Source organism: Delphinus delphis, chromosome 8, assembly GCF_949987515.2.
Source record: "Delphinus delphis chromosome 8, mDelDel1.2, whole genome shotgun sequence".
Taxonomy (NCBI): domain Eukaryota; kingdom Metazoa; phylum Chordata; class Mammalia; order Artiodactyla; family Delphinidae; genus Delphinus; species Delphinus delphis.
This window is the reverse complement of record NC_082690.1, coordinates 80763659-80777201: the sequence shown is the minus strand read 5'-3', so window position 1 is coordinate 80777201 and position 13543 is coordinate 80763659.

Below are 13543 nucleotides of genomic sequence, written 5' to 3'. Positions count from 1 at the left end.
CCAGAAGGCAAGCATGCTGGCACCTTGATCTTGACCTTTCCAGCCTCCAGAACTGTGAGCAATAAATTTCTGTTTTTATAAGCTACCCAGTTTTATAAGATACCTGTGGTATTTTGTTATAGATGCCCAAACAAACTAAGACAGCTATCATTGTTATTGTGACTATTATTATTAACTACTTTGTTATATATTCATGTATTCAACATTTACCCATTCATTCAACTAATATTTATTGAGTGTCTTTAATGTACCAGGCACTATTCTAGGTGCTGAGGATACAGCAGTAAAAGAAACCAGGTCCCTGCTCTCCTGGGGCTGACTTTCTGATAGAATATCAATGGATAAATAAACACATAGGAAAACAAATAGAAATTGAATATGTACTGTGAAGAATAAAGAGGGGTGTAGGGATACAGAGCAACATGAAGGGTACACTTTTACAGAGAATGGTCAGAGAAGACCTCGCTGATGAGTGACATTTGAGCCTAAAGAAGAGAACCTGTGAACTATGTGGGCATCTGAGAAAAGAGCATTCCTAGAAGAAGGCACAACAAATGCTTTAATTCCTGTATTTGCTTCTAGCTTTCAGGGATCCAGAAAGATGCAGGAATCATAGGAAATTTCTGGCAGTATCTCCAGTACCAAGGTGGACAGTTTACAGCAAAATGACTGGAAGCCACTATAATGTTTCATGTGTCTTAAAGCCCACGGATCTCTACCACTGCCTGAGAAGCAGCAACATAGGTTTGGCTTTTCTTCCTCCTTCCAACTTTGCATACTAGTGCTCTGGTGGAATCTGTGCTAGTCAGTTGCTAGCAAAGATTTCTGAGAAATGTAGTCTGCAATCTTGCAACCCCTTCACTACAGGGGAGAGCTTAGAAGGGGAAAATGGAGCTGAATTGTCAAAGACGTTTATAGGCACACTTATGAATGCTATTTTTGACATCTTCTATGTGGATCCTAGAGGGTTAGATGTAGGCTATGCCTCTTATACTTCTTTCATGAATACCATTTTTCTCAGCTAAGATTTTTTAAAATTTTTATTGGAGTATAGTTGTTTTACAGTGTTGCGTTAGTTTCTGCTGTACAGCCAAATGAATCAGTTATACATATACTCTTTTTAGTTTTCCTTCCCATTTAGGTCACCACAGAGCACTGAGTAGAGTTCCCTGTGCTAAACATTTTATAGCAACTATAGGTTCTCAGTAGTTATCTATTTCATACCTAGTAGTGTATATATGTCAATCCCAATCTCCCACTACATCCCACCTCCCCTTCCCACCTTGTAAGTTTGTTCTCTACATCTTCATCTCTATTGCTTTGCAGATAAGATCATCTGTATCATTTTTCTAGATTCCGCATATGAGTGATATTATACTATATTTGTTTTTCTCTTTCTGACTTACTTCAGTCTTTATGACAGTCTCTAGGTCTATCCACATCTCTGCAAATGGCACTATTTCGTTCCTTTTTATGGCTGAGTAATATTCCATTGTATGTATGTACCACATCTTCTTTATCCATTCCTCTGTTGATGGACATTTAGGTTGTTTCCATCTCTGGGCTATTGTAAATAGAGCTGCAATGAACATTTTGGTACATGTCTCTTTTTGAATTATGGTTTTCTCAGGGTATATGCCCAGTGGTGGGATTGCTGGGTCATATGGCAGTTCTATTTGTAGTTTTTTAAGGAACCTCCATACTGTTCTCCACAGTGGCTGTATCAATTTACACTCTCACCAACAGTGCAACAGGGTTCCCTTTTCTCCACATCCTCTCCAGCATTTATTGTTGATAGATTTTTTGATGATGGCCATTCTGACCAGTTTGATTTGCATTTCTCTAATAATTAGTGATGTTGAGCATCTTTTCATGTGTTTCTTGGCCATCTTCTTTGGAGTCTCAGCTAAGATTTTGATGGAAATGAGGTTGCAGACAATTTAAGCTCTGATACATGCCCCGGACCTGGAATTTGGGATGACTGAAGGCTCATCTATTTATAGTCCTATCCATGAGAATGATAAGGCCAAGAGTCTATTATAAAAATTTAAAAAGCATGGCCTGTGGTCTCAGTTGTCAGGCCACTCCACTGCTATACACTAGGTGTGCCATAGAGTTGGAGTAACATTGATTCTGTGTAAACACGGGCTAAATGTCAGGCGTTAGTCTTGGTCAATTATGAGTGACTGTGAACAGGTAATACCATTGCTCTTCACGTGTGTGAAAGTGGCAAGGCCTCAGGGATAAGCCTGTAGGTGATGATGACAGACAGACCAGGGTCTATGTATGCCCTTGACTCATGGTAAACATTCAGAAGATGGTACCCTCTGACATAATAATGATGAGGGTGATGTCCACAAATGTTCACTCTACTTATTTTACCTGATTACAGCTTATTGTTGTTCCCTGACCTGAAAAATATAATCCACCATTTAATACCAACCAGATAGAATTGATTATTCTTAAGGAGAAGACTGCACGGAGTTTTGAGAAGCTTTGCCCAGTCAGTCTATGTCCCTGATATTAAGGGTCCCGAGGTTAAAAAATGTTTGATATTTAGCATTTCACTGTATAAATGTTTCAGCAATCAGTGGAAATTCCACTGCAGGTGTCTCGATCATTGCTTCTGTATTCCACATCCATTGCTTCCAAAAGCAGGAGGCCAGGTCTTAACTAACCACATAAACAAAGACTGAAGAAAGCAGCACTGGGTCACCACTTAACATTTGCCACCAAGAAAGGCAAGTCAAGCAATATACTTTCTCCTGCCTGAAAAACTCAAGGCCTGGTTCAACTGTACCTTCTTGCTGAAGACCCTTCCATCTGTTCAGGTCAATACTAACTCTCTGCTCATGCAACTGAAGATGCTCATGACCACAAAAATGTTGGAAATAGTTGACATAGATTCAAATGCAGACCCATGGTACAGATGGTCAACTTCCATTATCACACCTGTAATGCAATTATCTTTTGATTTTTTTTTTTTTTGCCACTAAATATAAATTCTGTAAAGACAGGGTTAATGCCCTATCCATCTTTAAATGCCCTACATCTAAACAGTGCCGAGCAAAAATAAGTGTTCAATAAATGAATTTTACATTATACATGAATGAATAAATGAATGAATGAAATGTCATCTGAGTCTCAGTGATAAACATGAGGTTTTTCCGCTTGGACTGGGAACATGAATGAGTTTAAAATTCCTGTCTAGAAAAAGTGATATCTCCTGATCTCTGTTCATTGACCCAGAAGTGGCCTTTCGTCTTCTCATCAATCCTTTTATTACCTGATACCCCTTAGTAAATGGGCTCTTGAGAAGGAGAAATGGGCAAAGTGTCAGAAGTAAATGAGTAAAAAGTGAAGGGGGAATAATATTATGGAACTAAATCTTAAAGAATTGTTAGGTATAAGTTGTTTGAGAGGAGAAAAAATTCTTCAAATTTGGGGAGTATCAGTGCAAAAAAGATGATGTTTGGGATTCTTTTCACTGGTCTCAAGGTTCTTTCCTATCTATTGTCTTATTTTTACTAAAACAGAAATAATCTGCCCTATGAAACAGAGAAGAGGCTATTTCACATACACACACACACACACACACACACACACACACACACACACAAAAGCTAGAGTAAAGAACACAACTCAGCCCAAGGAAAGAAAAATTAAAAAGAAAAGAAGGAAGCACTGGAGTTGGAAGATTGGGATTCGATTCCTGGCTCTGCCCATTTGTAGTTGGTGATTCCAGGGAATTTACATTGCTTCATAAGCCTCAGTTTTCCCATCTGTAATATGAGACTAGATTTCTATCTAACGAAGTTGTCATGAAAACTAAATGAGATCTTCAACATGAAAAATACCTTTTAACTGATAAAGTTCTATATAAGTGTGAGGTAAATTTTTTTCAGAAAACAGATCACAATGAAGGCAGGCAACATTTTTACAATGGGCATATATCATTTTAAAAACAGAAAAAAAATAAGGTTATACCTATCTATATGTATGTACCTAGTATAAATTTCAGTGCACAAGCTCAGGGGCACAGAAATGCAATGTTCCTATAATCGAACTTATTCTACATGTAGCATTCTTCATTTCAACTTTGTGGCAGAAAACTTAGTTTTCATCAGTTCAGGGTAAATCAGCCAGTTCAGTGGTTGCATCTATGAGGGAGCTTATGGGGAGTCACAGTATCAGAAGTGGCGCCTGGTCCATGCCCAGTCATCAGCTGTCCCTGCTGGCATCCACCCATAAGACATGTGTCACCCATCATCATGCTTCCACCTGGCTTCACTGGGAAGATTGCCTTCTGGAAGCTCTACTGGAAAGCGCCATTGACAAAAACGCATCCTCATTGCCCTGGGTGGTGGAGACTGCCCAGGGATATATCCTGGTCAAACTGAGGCTGCTCCTGAAATTTCTGTTATCTAGAAGAAAACGGGACAACATTTAAAACAAGCCACCACAAAAATCTCTGCCCCTCCAAGGACCTTAGAGATTTGGTGGACACACACCCTCATTGTACCAAAGGAAACCCAGAGAGCTTTGACGTTCTCATGGTTGACCTGAGTCCACTGATTCCAGGCCATGATTTCCTCTTTTAAACTACTGTGCAATGTGTGTGCTGCCATCTGAGAGAAGACAAATAAATACACCAGTCCTCAGAATTCAAGGAGGCAGTTATCCAATAAATGCAGGGCAGTTTTTTCTGGTCTTCTATTTAAGCAACAACTACAACTGAGTTTCTTTTTGTAATAATATTTATATTATTGGCTTGAATAGTCTTCAGTCCTTTTTAGCATATGGTAGACATAAACATGCAAGAGCAAATGTGTAAAAGAATGTGTGCTCTGAGCACAATCTAAAGTCTTACAACTGAGTGCAGCACAATGTCAGTTAAATTCAACATTTTACTGAGTATGTTCATGGTGAGAAGTCCTATACTAGTTTCCAGTTCTTTACAAAGTAAAACACACTGATGTGGCCCCAAAATGCTTACAGTACAGTGTAGAAGCTTTGAGTCCATGTGTCTTTTCTGGCCAGGATTGGGGCATAGGGTATAGTATGTGGGAATGAAAAGGAGCAGGAGACTCAAAGCTGCCATTTACTATGGTACAAATGAACCGGTCTGCAGGGCAGAAATAGAGACCCAGATGTAGAGAACACACGTATGGACACCAAGGGAGGAAAGCGGGTGAGGGGATGGTAGGATGAACTGGGAGATTGGGATTGACATGTACACACTGATATGTGTAAAAGGGATAACTAATAAGAACCTGCTCTATAAAAAATTAAATTAAATTAAAGTTTTTAAAAAAGCTACCATTTACTGAGCACTGGTGAGGCACCAAGCACTGTCATTTCATCCTCACATCTCTGTATGGAAAGTACCAGCACATGCTCCCCAGGCTCCCCTCCAAAGACATCAATGCAAACCCTACACTTCAAAACATTAAATACAGCTTTTGTTGCCTCTCAGTGCAAGATGTTTCTGATACAATCTATTCCCTTCAAAGATGTGGTGGGGAATGGTGGGGGGTGATTTGAGCAATGTATTTTTATTTTTACATTTTAGTTCAGACTGGAAAATTGGTATTTCATTGCCAAATCAATCAAGAACACATTTATTACTTAACGTTGTTTGAAATAATATCTACAATGTTCAAAGTTTCAATTAAAAGCATAAAATTTTTTCAAGCTCACAGTCAAAACAATAACACAAATATAAACTGCATTTCATGCTCTGTTAATATTTCACTATGTGACTATAGATGAATATTGCTCTCTCCCTGTCTCTCTCTCTCTCTCACTCCCACTCTCTCTGCCTTTGTTTTGTCACCTGACAAATGAGGAAATTGAAGTAGTGTCTTAAATCATCTCTAAGTTCCTTTCATGTGATTAGATATAATTATTTACATTATGCTTCTAAATAGCAGGTGATGATGAAGGGTTTCGATCCCCGCCATTGTATGCTGTAATGATTATGGGTAGAGTTATTAGGCATTGTTTCTCAAAGGGGTAATTTGATTGTAACAGGAATAAAGATACAACACTTCCTTGTGAAGAGGGTACCAGCATGCACTCACAGCCAAGTCTTGAAACTAGTAGCTGCTGCCACATGCTGAGTGACATTCATGTGCCACGGACTTCACAAACTTTATCTCATTTAATCGTTGTAAGAACCTCTGAGAGAGCTGTCTCATAGGCTGAAACAAATGTCTAGAAAAATCAAATGACTTCCCACGGTAACATAGCTAGTAATTCACAGCCATTTACACCAATAATTCACACTCATTCAAAAGGAGTTGCCTTGATGGTAGGGATAGCCCAGGGATAGCCCAGAACCTCTCCACTGAGATACTGGGCTAATGTGACTAGGCCTGAAACTGTCTAGGAGGCAGGGGTTATACATACCCTCACCTGTGACCCCCTAACTGCAAGCTTGTACCTTGGTGCTGTGCCACCTCCCCTATTTCTGTCACACGAGACTCACACATTGTGGGTACAGAACCTGCTGACATGGATTCACTAGCCTATGTAGGGTTTTTCAACATTGGAATCACCATTTAAAAATTAAGAGGTTGTGCATAAAAATGCAGATTTCCAGCTTCTCTTCAAAAATCCAAGGACTTGGAAACACTGAGCCTACATCCTAGCCTGGCAACAAGTTGGAGCCAGGGCTGCTCCCTGTCTATACTGAACCTTTGCACAAACTAGAAAAGGTGTCCCACTGGGCTGATGGAGGCTGCTGGGCTCACAGCTTGGTGAGGGGAGAACAGGCTGGATTTCACTCACTTACCATCGTAGCCTGCACCCTCGTGCACAGTTCTACGTGGCAGTCCTGGCCGAGCAGTTCTTCCTCCAGATGCAGAACATCCTCTCTGGTTGATACAATCCTTAACATTCCCTTAATCCTCCCTAGCTCTGAGGCCCAGTGCCAATTAAACAACTGAAAATCTATGGACTTTCAGAATTCTGTACCCAGCCCACTTCACTCATTTCTCTTATCTCCTGGCCCCTATAGTTTTCTTCATTTGCAACCCTCACTCTAATGATTTATGGGAAAGAGCAGCATGATGGCTTTCAAATGTATCTACAAGATACTCAAAAGACGTAGAATGGCAAACATGCAGGGATAAGCTAGAGTTACCAGCCATGGGTGCAGTTGATCTCAACCATTTCAGGATTTCCACTGGTGAGCTTAAGTTCTTCCATTCCATGGCGCACTTGGACTTCCAACACCTCTTGAAGTGCCTCTGAGCCAGTGGCGGTTCCCCTGCTCACTCCATTGGCTTTGCCCCAAGCTTGCAGCTCAGACACTATTGATTTACTCTTACTTTCTCATAAGTGCCCCCTAGTGTTCCCTTTACTGCCCTCTCCTCATTCCTCAGGTAGCACTGGTTCATACATCAATGCCATCACTGCCACATTTGATCATTCCAACTGGACGCTGCCCTTTTCTCCATTAAGGTAGCAAGCCTTTTGCTCCATTAAGCCTATTACCCCCTATCACGGGTTGAATTGTGTACTCCAAGAAGATACTTGGAAGTCCTAAGCTCCAGTACTTCCGAATGTGACCTGATTTGGCAATAGAATCATTGCAAATGTAATTATTAACATGAGGTCATAATGGAGTAGGATGGGCCCTTAATCCAATATGACTGCTATCCTTATAAAAAGAGAAGAAGAGACACAGAGACACCTAGAGAGAACTCCATGAGACTACAGGGGCAGAGATTGGAGTGATATATCTAGAAGCCAAGGAATGCCAAGGATTGCTGACAATAGCCAGAAGCTAGGAGAGAGGCAAGGGACAGTCTCTCCCTCAGTGCCACCAGAAGGAACTAACGCTGCCAACACCTTGATTTCGAACTTGTAGCCTCCAAAACGATGAGAGAATACATTTCTGTTATTGTAAGCTACCGAGCTTGTGGTAATTTGTTAAGGCAGCCATAGGAAAGGAGGATACTCAGCTTCATCAAAATCAGCTCAAGTCTGGCACCTCTGGCCTGGACTGGTCAAGCGTGCGGTTGGGATTTGTTTTAAAAGGACAAGGCGGGGCTTCCGGGAAGATGGCGGAAGAGTAAGACGCGGAGATCACCTTCCTCCTCACAGATACACCAGAAATACATCTACACGTGGAACAACCCCTACAGAACACCTACTGAACGCTGCCTCATACCTCCCAAAAGGTAAGAAACTCCCCACGTACCTGGGTAGGGTAAAAGAAAAGAGAATAAACAGAGACAAAAGAATAGGGATGGGACCTGCACCAGTGGGAGGGAGCTGTGAAGGAGGAAAGGATTCCACACACTAGGAAGCGCCTTCGCGGGCAGAGACTGCGGGTGGCAGAGGGGGGGAGCTTCGGAGCTGGGGAGGAGAGCACAGCAACAGGGGTGCGGGGGGCAAAGCGGGGAGATTCCCGCACAGAGGATCGGTGCCGACCGGCACTCACCAGCCCGAGAGGCTTGTTTGCTCACACGCTGGGGCGGGCGGGGCTGCGAGCTGAGGCTTGGGCTTCAGTCGGAGCGCAGGGAGAGGACTGGGGTTGGCGGCGTGAACGCAGCCTGAAGCGGATTAGTGCGCCACGGCTGGCCGGGAGGGAGTCCGGGGAAAAGTCTGGACCTGCCGAAGAGGCAAGAGACTTTTTCTTCCCTTTTTGTTTCCTGGTGCGCGAGGAGAGGGGATTAAGAGCGCTGCTTAAAGGAGCTCCAGAGACGGGCGCGAGCCGCTGCTAAAAGCGCGGACGCCAGAGACGGGCATGAGACGCTAAGGCTGCTGTTGCCGCCACCAAGAAGCCTGTGTGTGAGCACAGGTCACTCTCCACAACCCCCTACTGGGGAGCCTATGCAGCCCGCCACTACCACAGTCCCGGGATTCAGGGACAACTCCCCCGGAAGAACGCACGGCGCGCCTCAGGCTGGTGCAACGTCATGCAGGCCTCTGCCGCCACAGGCTTGCCTCGCACTCCGTGCCCTTCCCTCCCCCTGGCCTGAGTGAGCCAGAGCTCCCGCATCAGCGGCTCCTTTAACCCCGTCCTGTCTGAGCGAAGAACAGACGCCCTCAGGCGACCTACAAGCAGAGGCGGGGCCAAATCCAAAGCTGAGCCCCCGGGGGCTGTGAGAACAAAGAAGAGAAAGGGAAATCTCTCCCAACAGCCTCAGAAGCATCGGATTAAAGCTCCACAATCAACTTGATGTACCCTGCATCTGTGGAATACATGAATAGACAACGAATCATCCCAAATTAAGGAGCCGTGTGGATGAAAGGCTCTTGGTGCTGCAGCCAGGAGTCAGTGCTGTGCCTCTGAGGTGGGAGAGCCAACTTCAGGACACTGGTCCACAAGAGACCTCCCAGCTCCACATAATATCAAACGGCGAAAATCTCCCAGAGATCTCCATCTCAACACCAGCACCCAGCTTCACTCAACGACCAGCAAGATACAGTGCTGGACACCCTATGCCAAACAACTAGCAAGAAAGGAACACAACCCCACCCATCAGCAGAGAGGCTCCCTAAAATCATAATAAATCCACAGACACCCCAAAACACACCACCAGACGTGGACCTGCCCACCAGAAAGACAAGATCCAGCCTCATCCATCAGAACACAGGCACTAGTCCCCTCCACTAGGAAGCCTACACAACCCACTGAACCAACCTTAGCCACTGGGGACAGACACCAAACACAACGGGAACTACGAACCTGCAGCCTGCACAAAGGAGATCCCAAACACTGTAAGATAAGCAAAAAGAGAAGACAGAAAAACACACAGCAGATGAAGGAGCAAGATAAAAACCCACCAGACCTAACAAATGAAGAGGAAATAGGCAGTCTACCTGCAAACGAATTCAGAATAATGATAGTAAAGATGATCCAAAATCTTGGAAATAGAATAGACAAAATGCAAGAAACATTTAACAAGGACCTAGAAGAACTAAAGATGAAACAAACAACGATGAACAACACAATACATGAAATGAAAAATACTCTAGATGGGATCAATAGCAGAAAAACTGAGGCAGAAGAACAGAGAAGTGACCTGGAAGATAAAATAGTGGAAATAACTACTGCAGAGCAGAATAAAGAAAAAAGAATGAAAAGAACTGAGGACAGTCTCAGAGACATCTGGGACAACATTAAATGCACCAACATTCGAATTATAAGGGTTCCAGAAGAAGAAGAGAAAAAGAAAGGGACTGATAAAATATTTGAAGAGATTTTAGTTGAAAACTTCCCTAATATGGGAAAGGAAATAGTTAATCAAGTCCAGGAAGCACAGAGAGTCCCATACAGGATAAATCCAAGGAGAAATATGCCAAGACACATATTAATCAAACTGTCAAAAATTAAATACAAAGAAAACATATTAAAAGCAGCAAGGGAAAACCAACAAATAACACACAAGGGAATCCCCATAAGGTTAACAGCTGATCTTTCAGCAGAAACCCTGCAAGCCAGAAGGGACTGGCAGGACATATTTAAAGTGATGAAGGAGAAAAACCTGCAATCAAGATTACTCTACCCAGCAAGGATCTCATTCAGATTTGATGGAGAAATTAAAACCTTTCCAGACAAGCAAAAGCTGAGAGAGTTCAGCACCACCAAGCCAGCTCTACAACAACTGCTAAAGGAACTTCTCTAAGCAAGAAACACAAGAGAAGGAAAAGACTTACAATAACAAACCCAAAACAATTAAGAAAATGGGAATAGGAACATACATATCGATAATTACCTTAAATGTAAATGGACTAAATGCTCCCACCAAAAGTCACAGATTGGCTGAATGGATACAAAAACAAGACCCATATACTTACTGTCTACAAGAGACCCATTTCAGACCTAGAGACACATACAGACTGAAAGTAAGGGGATAGAAAAAGATATTTCATGCAAATGGAAACCAAAAGAAAGCTGGAGTAGCAATTCTCATATCAGACAAAATAGACTTAAAAATAAAGACTATTAGAAGAGAAAAAGAAGGACACTACATAATGATCAAGGGATCGATCCAAGAAGAAGATATAACAATTGTAAATATTTATGCACCCAACATAGGAGCACCTCAATACAAAAGGCAGATGCTAACAGCCATAAAAGGGGAAATTGACAGTAACACATTCATAGTAGGGGACTTTAACACCCCACTTTCACCAATGGACAGATCATCCAAAATGAAAATAAATAAGGAAACACAAGCTTTAAATGATACATTAAACAAGATGGATTAAATTGATATTTATAGCACATTCCATCCAAAAACAACAGAATACACATTTTTCTCTAGTGCTCATGGAACAGTCTCCAGGATAGATCATATCTTGGGTCACAAATCAAGCTGTGGTAAATTTAAGAAAACTGAAATTGTATCAAGTATCTTTTCCAACCACAACGCTATGAGACTAGATATCAATTACAGGAAAAGATCTGTAAAAAATACAAACACATAGAAGCTAAACAATACACTACTTAATAATGAAGTGATCACTGAAGAAATCAAAGAGGAAATCAAAAAATACCTAGAAACAAGTGACAATGGAGACATGATGACCCAAAACCTATGGGATGCAGCAAAAGCAGTTCTAAGAGAGAAGTTTATAGCAATACAATCCTACCTTAAGAAACAGGAAACATCTCGAATAAACAACCTAACCTTGCACCTACAGCAATTAGAGAAAGAAGAACAAAAAACCCCCAAACTTAGCCGAAGGAAAGAAATCATAAAGATCAGATCAGAAATAAATGAAAAAGAAATGAAGGAAATGATAGCAAAGACCAATAAAACTAAAAGCTGGTTCTTTGAGAAGATAAACAAAATTTATAAACCATTAGCCAGACTCATCAAGGAAAAAAGGGAGAAGACTCAAATCAATAGAATTAGAAATGAAAAAGGAGAAGTAACAACTGACACTGCAGAAATACAAAAGATCATGAGAGATTACTACAAGCAACTCTATGCCAATAAAATGGACAACCTGGAAGAAATGGACAAATTCTTAGAAATGCACAACCTGCCAAGACTGAATCAGGAAGAAATAGAAAATATGAACAGACCAATCACAAGCACTGAAATTGAAACTGTGATTAAAAATCTTCCAACAAACAAAAGCCCAGGACCAGATGGCTTCACAGGTGAATTCTATCAAACATTTAGAGAAGAGCTAACACCTATCCTTCTCAAACTCTTCCAAAATATAGCAGAGGGAGGAACACTCCAAAATTCATTCTACGAAGCTACCATCACCCTGATACCAATACCAGACAAGGATGTCACAAAGAAAGAAAACTACAGGCCAACATCACTGATGAACATAGATGCAAAAATCCTCAACAAAATACTAGCAAACAGAATCCAACAGCACATTAAACAGATCATACACCATGATCAAGTGGGGTTTATTCCAGGAATGCAAGGATTCTTCAATATATGCAAATCAATCAACGTGATACACCATATTAACAAATAGAAGGAGAAAAACCATATGATCATCTCAATAGATGCAGAGAAAGCTTTTGACAAAATTCAACACCCATTTATGTTAAAAACCCTGCAGAAAGTAGGCATAGAGGGAACTTTCCTCAACATAATAAAGGCCATATATGACAAACCCACAGCCAACATCGTCCTCCATGGTGAAAAACTGAAAGCATTTCCACTAAGATTGGGAACAAGACAAGGTTGCCCACATTCACCACTCTTATTCAACATAGTTTTGGAAGTTTTAGCCACAACAATCAGAGAGGAAAAGGAAATAAAAGGAATCCAAATCGGAAAAGAAGAAGTAAAGCTGTCACTGTTTGCAGATGACGTGATACTATAATAGAGAATCCTGAAGATGCTACCAGAAACCTACTAGAGCTAATCAATGAATTTGGTAAAATAGCAGGATACAAAATTAATGCACAGAAATCTCTGCCATTCCTATACACTAATGATGAAAAATCTGAAAGTGAAATCAAGAAAACACTCCCATGTACCAATGCAACAAAAAGAATAAAATATCTAGGAATAAACCTGCCTAAGGAGACAAAAGACCTGTATGCAGAAAATTATGAGACACTGATGAAAGAAATTAAAGATGATACAAATAGATGGAGAGATATACCATGTTCTTGGATTGGAAGAATCAACACTGTGAAAATGACTCTACTACCCAAAGCAATCTACAGATTCAATGCAATCCCTATCAAACTACTACTGGCATTTTTCACAGAACTAGAACAAAAAATTTCACAATTTGTATGGAAACACAAAAGACCCCGAATAGCTAAAGCAATCTTGAGAAAGAAAAACGGAGCTGGAGGAATCAGGCTCCCTGACTTCAGACTATACTACAAAGCTACAGTAAGCAAGACAGTATGGTACTGGCACAAAAACAGAAAGGTAGATCAATGGAACAGGATAGAAAGCCCAGAGAAAAACCCCCGCACATATGGTCACCTTATCTTTGATAAAGGAGGCAGGAATGTACAGTGGAGAAAGGACGGCCTCTTCAATAAGTGATGCTGGGAAAACTGGACAGGTACATGTAAAAGAATGAAATT